The following is a 7500-nucleotide window of genomic DNA, read 5'->3' as shown; positions in this document are numbered from 1 at the left end:
CCCACCGGAAGGGCGCAGCGTCCCCCACCCCAGACATGTGACGTCACACCATCGGTATTGACGACTAGACTGATTCCTTATAATCATTTGCCATACACCGGTGGAAGCTGCCGAGACGAGTAACTACATAGCGGGCTCGCCGTGTCACTAATGTACAGAGATACAACAGTTTCGACTGGAACCGGATTAAACGTATACACGGCGCTGATTAGTAATAGATAGAGCCATCAGAATACAGATAATGTATACAACTGTCCGTATACATGCTGAAAGACTCTGCTCACAATCACAACCACACGTCAGCCACACACCCTTATCACGCACTACTCTCTGCCTGTAACACGCACACAGACAATATGTAAGCACCAGCATGGAACAACACCCAGTGCATCCTCTCCGCCACATTAGACAATCCACACTGTCATAACCAGACTGGGAGGTCCACTCAGAAAACAGAATATCCCACCCACCCGACAACCACCATTGCTCAGCCAAGCCACCAACACCCACACATGTCCTACACAGGGGTGCACCCAACATCACAATACTGCCTCCTCTCACAGCACACAAACAATGGCAGGAATGAAAGACACAGGTCTGCCACAAGCATGGAATGAGAGCGCCGCCTGTCATGAGCCAAAGGTGCATCCTGACGTGGCAAATCAGATGATGCCGCAGGCATCCACTTACTATAATCACAATCAACAAACCGGCCGCCCCGCCCCGCCCCCCATTAAACCTTTCCTTACAACAATGTGTACCTTAACCTAACCTATATCGTACCGTAACCTAACCTATATCGTACCGTAACCTAACCTATGTCGTACCGTAACCTAACCTATGTCGTACCGTAACCTAACCTATGTCGTACCGTAACCTAACCTATGTCGTACCGTAACCTAACCTATGTCGTACCGTAACCTAACCTATGTCGTACCGTAACCTAACCTATGTCGTACCGTAACCTAACCTATGTCGTACCGTAACCTAACCTATGTCGTACCTTAACCTAACCTATGTCGTACCTTAACCTAACCTATGTCGTACCTTAACCTAACCTATGTCGTACCTTAACCTAACCTATGTCGTACCTTAACCTAACCTATGTCGTACCTTAACCTAACCTATGTCGTACCTTAACCTAACCTATGTCGTACCTTAACCTAACCTATGTCGTACCTTAACCTAACCTATGTCGTACCTTAACCTAACCTATGTCGTACCTTAACCTAACCTATGTCGTACCTTAACCTAACCTATGTCGTACCTTAACCTAACCTATGTCGTACCTTAACCTAACCTATGTCGTACCTTAACCTAACCTATGTCGTACCTTAACCTAACCTATGTCGTACCTTAACCTAACCTATGTCGTACCTTAACCTAACCTATGTCGTACCTTAACCTAACCTATGTCGTACCTTAACCTAACCTATGTCGTACCTTAACCTAACCTATGTCGTACCTTAACCTAACCTATGTCGTACCTTAACCTAACCTATGTCGTACCTTAACCTAACCTATGTCGTACCTTAACCTAACCTATGTCGTACCTTAACCTAACCTATGTCGTACCTTAACCTAACCTATGTCGTACCTTAACCTAACCTATGTCGTACCTTAACCTAACCTATGTCGTACCTTAACCTAACCTATGTCGTACCTTAACCTAACCTATGTCGTACCTTAACCTAACCTATGTCGTACCTTAACCTAACCTATGTCGTACCTTAACCTAACCTATGTCGTACCTTAACCTAACCTGTATTGCGCCTTAACCTAACCTGTATTGCGCCTTAACCTAACCTGTATTGCGCCTTAACGTAACCTGTATTGCGCCTTAACGTAACCTGTATTGCGCCTTAATGTAACCTGTATTGCGCCTTAACGTAACCTGTATTGCGCCTTAACGTAACCTGTATTGCGCCTTAACGTAACCTGTATTGCGCCTTAACGTAACCTGTATTGCGCCTTAACGTAACCTGTATTGCGCCTTAACGTAACCTGTATTGCGCCTTAACGTAACCTGTATTGCGCCTTAACGTAACCTGTATTGCGCCTTAACGTAACCTGTATTGCGCCTTAACGTAACCTGTATTGCGCCTTAACGTAACCTGTATTGCGCCTTAACGTAACCTGTATTGCGCCTTAACGTAACCTGTATTGCGCCTTAACGTAACCTGTATTGCGCCTTAACGTAACCTGTATTGCGCCTTAACGTAACCTGTATTGCGCCTTAACGTAACCTGTATTGCGCCTTAACGTAACCTGTATTGCGCCTTAACGTAACCTGCATTGCGCCTTAACGTAACCTGCATTGCGCCTTAACGTAACCTGTATTGCGCCTTAACGTAACCTGTATTGCGCCTTAACGTAACCTGTATTGCGCCTTAACGTAACCTGTATTGCGCCTTAACGTAACCTGTATTGCGCCTTAACGTAACCTGTATTGCGCCTTAACGTAACCTGTATTGCGCCTTAACGTAACCTGTATTGCGCCTTAACGTAACCTGTATTGCGCCTTAACGTAACCTATATTGCGCCGTAACGTAACCTATATTGCGCCGTAACGTAACCCACATTGCCCCTTAACGTAACCCACATTGCCCCTTAACGTAACCCACATTGCCCCTTAACGTAACCCAACACACGTTGGGCCTTAACCCAACACACGTTGGGCCTTAACCCAACACACGTTGGGCCTTAACCCAACACACGTTGGGCCTTAACCCAACACACGTTGGGCCTTAACCCAACACACGTTGGGCCTTAACCCAACACACGTTGGGCCTTAACCCAACACACGTTGGGCCTTAACCCAACACACGTTGGGCCTTAACCCAACACACGTTGGGCCTTAACCCAACACACGTTGGGCCTTAACCCAACACACGTTGGGCCTTAACCTGCTCTGTAATTGTCATACGACGCGTTAAATTAGTGTAGTGTTGCCTAACTGCAACCCCCGCAATATAGTTTGCTACTCGCACTGCCCGGTCCCCAGTGTATCGCTTCATGTTAAACACCTTGCAGCTATACACTGTAATGTGGATGGCAGCAGGACGTACATGCTCAATGCCCTTTGCAGTTGTTCATTGGCATTTGCAGTTGTTCATTGGCATTCGCATGTGCGAAGCACTTAGCCTACGCTGTGGTACGGCCTGTGTCAACTGTCCGCTGATGTTGTACGTCCAAATCACACACTGTACTGCACATTGGTCCTCATGTACTGAATGATACATCGTGGTACATGTGACCGTACAACGACTGCGCCAACAACGGCGAACCATGCGGTCCAAATGTTGTGCACTCAGCTACGTGTCGTCTCCCTATAAGAGCTGGATTGCAGTGTGGTATGCCCTGGATGGCGATCAGCATGAGCCGTCTGTTGATGTAGTGGCGCGTGTTGTCAGACGTAGTCGTCTCTTCTCACACACCGTGATAGCATGGTGCACTGCGTTCCACATCTGCGACATGCGACAGAGGCCGGTTGACAGTCGTTCGCGCAATGGACATCGCATACGTACGGGGGCCACCTTCCACGTGTTCGCGAAGCGTGCACATGTTGTTGCGTGTATGTGGGCAGACATAGTGTGTCGTGACACCTGACACAGGCATGCAACAATCGTTGAATTTGCAAATGGCGATGGACGCCTACGTTTGCTGGTGACGTTATGCAAATGAACAACTGGTAAACCGTTGTGGTGCGGTTGTTCTCGCTAGAGGTGAATCAGTGATGGCGACGATCGGTTGAGCTACCAACCGGTTGTTCCAGCGATACCCACCATGCCCACGAACGTGAATGGCATCTGGGTGTGAAGCGATACGCGGCGGTGGCTGGGTGGGACCGTCCCCGGCCGGTGAGGGGGGGCCTCCCGGCGTGCTGGCCGCGCGGTGCGTGGGCGCACGCGCTACAGCCGGCTGGTGGGGGCGGCCAGTGGCAGGCGCGCCGGCCGACGGAGGCGGCAGGCGGCGCAGCTGCGCGCCGGCGCACCCTGCACGCGGCGCCGTGCGGCCAAAGTAGGTCCTCGCGGGCCCGGTGCGAAGCGCGGTGGACATCTGCAGTGTGCTGGTCCGATTGAGGACTGTGTGCGCTGAGGATGCGCCGCCGCCCGGCGCTCGGCGCCGCGACGCCGTCTGCTGCTCGGTCGCCTCTGCGGTTCTCGCAGGTGGTTTGTATCGCAGCTGTGCGGACGTGTTGGCGCGTGCGCTGTGCTGGGAGAGTTCGCTTCGGCACCCAAGTGGGGCTTTTGTCCTTCTGTGGCGCTGGCGTTGGAGCTGCCGGTCACCGTAGGTGGCGCGTGTTGTCTCCCGCCGGCAATGCCACGACAGCACGCTCCCGGGCCTCTGTCGGCAGCGGCAAGCTCAGTTGGGAGCACGGGTGGTCGCACCTAAAGCGTCTACTCGCCAAACTCCGGGCGATTGCGCCTCTCTCGAACCCGACCAAGTACTTAGGACGGCGCTGCGCGCCGCCGGGACCTGAGAGGGTTTCGAGGTGTATTGTGCAGGGGAGCTCAGCCTCCTCCTGTTTGCAGAATAATTGAGCGGACGCTTGCGTGTTCGCGCGGGCCCCCGGGACACACTCCCGGGCGGCCGGCTGCTCAGCTCTAGTTGACGCAGCTCCCTGGTTGATCCTGCCAGTAGTCATATGCTTGTCTCAAAGATTAAGCCATGCATGTCTCAGTACAAGCCGCATTAAGGTGAAACCGCGAATGGCTCATTAAATCAGTTATGGTTCCTTAGATCGTACCCACGTTACTTGGATAACTGTGGTAATTCTAGAGCTAATACATGCAAACAGAGTCCCGACCAGAGATGGAAGGGACGCTTTTATTAGATCAAAACCAATCGGTCGGCTCGTCCGGTCCGTTTGCCTTGGTGACTCTGAATAACTTTGGGCTGATCGCACGGTCCTCGTACCGGCGACGCATCTTTCAAATGTCTGCCTTATCAACTGTCGATGGTAGGTTCTGCGCCTACCATGGTTGTAACGGGTAACGGGGAATCAGGGTTCGATTCCGGAGAGGGAGCCTGAGAAACGGCTACCACATCCAAGGAAGGCAGCAGGCGCGCAAATTACCCACTCCCGGCACGGGGAGGTAGTGACGAAAAATAACGATACGGGACTCATCCGAGGCCCCGTAATCGGAATGAGTACACTTTAAATCCTTTAACGAGTATCTATTGGAGGGCAAGTCTGGTGCCAGCAGCCGCGGTAATTCCAGCTCCAATAGCGTATATTAAAGTTGTTGCGGTTAAAAAGCTCGTAGTTGGATTTGTGTCCCACGCTGTTGGTTCACCGCCCGTCGGTGTTTAACTGGCATGTATCGTGGGACGTCCTGCCGGTGGGGCGAGCCGAAGGCGTGCGACGCGCCTCGTGCGTGCTCGTGCGTCCCGAGGCGGACCCCGTTGCAATCCTACCAGGGTGCTCTTGAGTGAGTGTCTCGGTGGGCCGGCACGTTTACTTTGAACAAATTAGAGTGCTTAAAGCAGGCAAGCCCGCCTGAATACTGTGTGCATGGAATAATGGAATAGGACCTCGGTTCTATTTTGTTGGTTTTCGGAACCCGAGGTAATGATTAATAGGGACAGGCGGGGGCATTCGTATTGCGACGTTAGAGGTGAAATTCTTGGATCGTCGCAAGACGAACAGAAGCGAAAGCATTTGCCAAGTATGTTTTCATTAATCAAGAACGAAAGTTAGAGGTTCGAAGGCGATCAGATACCGCCCTAGTTCTAACCATAAACGATGCCAGCCAGCGATCCGCCGCAGTTCCTCCGATGACTCGGCGGGCAGCCTCCGGGAAACCAAAGCTTTTGGGTTCCGGGGGAAGTATGGTTGCAAAGCTGAAACTTAAAGGAATTGACGGAAGGGCACCACCAGGAGTGGAGCCTGCGGCTTAATTTGACTCAACACGGGAAACCTCACCAGGCCCGGACACCGGAAGGATTGACAGATTGATAGCTCTTTCTTGATTCGGTGGGTGGTGGTGCATGGCCGTTCTTAGTTGGTGGAGCGATTTGTCTGGTTAATTCCGATAACGAACGAGACTCTAGCCTGCTAACTAGTCGCGTGACATCCTTCGTGCTGTCAGCGATTACTTTTCTTCTTAGAGGGACAGGCGGCTTCTAGCCGCACGAGATTGAGCAATAACAGGTCTGTGATGCCCTTAGATGTTCTGGGCCGCACGCGCGCTACACTGAAGGAATCAGCGTGTCTTCCTAGGCCGAAAGGTCGGGGTAACCCGCTGAACCTCCTTCGTGCTAGGGATTGGGGATTGCAATTGTTCCCCATGAACGAGGAATTCCCAGTAAGCGCGAGTCATAAGCTCGCGTTGATTACGTCCCTGCCCTTTGTACACACCGCCCGTCGCTACTACCGATTGAATGATTTAGTGAGGTCTTCGGACTGGTACGCGGCATTGACTCTGTCGTTGCCGATGCTACCGGAAAGATGACCAAACTTGATCATTTAGAGGAAGTAAAAGTCGTAACAAGGTTTCCGTAGGTGAACCTGCGGAAGGATCATTACCGACTAGACTGCATGTCGTTCGATGTGCGTGTCGTGTCGCGCAACACGCTACCTGTACGGCTCGCAGTAGCCGTGCGCCGCGTGCGGAACCACGCGTGCTTCTCAAAACTAACGCCAATGTTGTGTGGTACGAGCGCTGAAGCGCTGGAGCGGCTGGCCTGCGGCACCTGGCGCCTGGCGCCGGTTTTGAATGACTTTCGCCCGACTGCCTGTCCGCTCCGGTGTGGAGCCGTACGACGCCCATCGGCCGTGAGGCCGTTGGACACAGAACGCTTGAACAGGGGCCGCCACACGCCTACGTCCCGCCTATGCAACTGTCTTGAAAGAGACAGTGGAAACTAAGAAAAGATCACCCAGGACGGTGGATCACTCGGCTCGTGGGTCGATGAAGAACGCAGCAAATTGCGCGTCGACATGTGAACTGCAGGACACATGAACATCGACGTTTCGAACGCACATTGCGGTCCATGGATTCCGTTCCCGGGCCACGTCTGGCTGAGGGTCGGCTACGTATACTGAAGCGCGCGGCGTTTGCCCCGCTTCGCAGACCTGGGAGCGTCGCGGCCGCCTGTGGGGCCGGCCGCGCCTCCTGAAACGTGCGATGCGCGCCCGTCGCCTGGCGGTTCGCATACCGGTACTTACTCGGTAGCGTGCACAGCCGGCTGGCGGTGTGGCGTGCGACACCTCGTACAACGACCTCAGAGCAGGCGAGACTACCCGCTGAATTTAAGCATATTACTAAGCGGAGGAAAAGAAACTAACAAGGATTCCCCCAGTAGCGGCGAGCGAACAGGGAAGAGTCCAGCACCGAACCCCGCAGGCTGCCGCCTGTCGTGGCATGTGGTGTTTGGGAGGGTCCACTACCCCGACGCCTCGCGCCGAGCCCAAGTCCAACTTGAATGAGGCCACGGCCCGTAGAGGGTGCCAGGCCCGTAGCGGCCGGTGCGAGCGTCGGCGGGACCTCTCCT

At 53.0% G+C, this 7500-nt stretch overlaps 3 non-coding genes across 3 annotated transcripts in view; all 3 read left to right on the top strand.

Annotated features, from left to right (window-relative positions):
- The first annotated feature begins 4621 nt into the window (after window positions 1-4621).
- LOC124573827 lies at window positions 4622-6531 on the top strand. Its single transcript, XR_006972164.1, has one exon. It is a non-coding gene; the product is annotated as a small subunit ribosomal RNA (ribosomal RNA).
- A 351-nt stretch (window positions 6532-6882) lies between these two features.
- On the top strand, window positions 6883-7037 carry LOC124573813. The gene has a single exon (XR_006972151.1). It is a non-coding gene; the product is annotated as a 5.8S ribosomal RNA (ribosomal RNA).
- Window positions 7038-7225: 188 nt separating this feature from the next.
- Window positions 7226-7500, top strand: part of LOC124573858 — a 4222-nt gene continuing 3947 nt past the window's right edge. Inside the window, exon 1 of the ribosomal RNA XR_006972190.1 lies at window positions 7226-7500. This exon is cut by the window's right edge and continues 3947 nt beyond it. This is a non-coding gene — a ribosomal RNA (large subunit ribosomal RNA).

The sequence above is a fragment of the Schistocerca americana genome, unplaced genomic scaffold (assembly GCF_021461395.2).
Source record: "Schistocerca americana isolate TAMUIC-IGC-003095 unplaced genomic scaffold, iqSchAmer2.1 HiC_scaffold_197, whole genome shotgun sequence".
NCBI lineage: Eukaryota > Metazoa > Arthropoda > Insecta > Orthoptera > Acrididae > Schistocerca > Schistocerca americana.
This window is presented reverse-complemented; position numbering and strand designations above follow the sequence as displayed.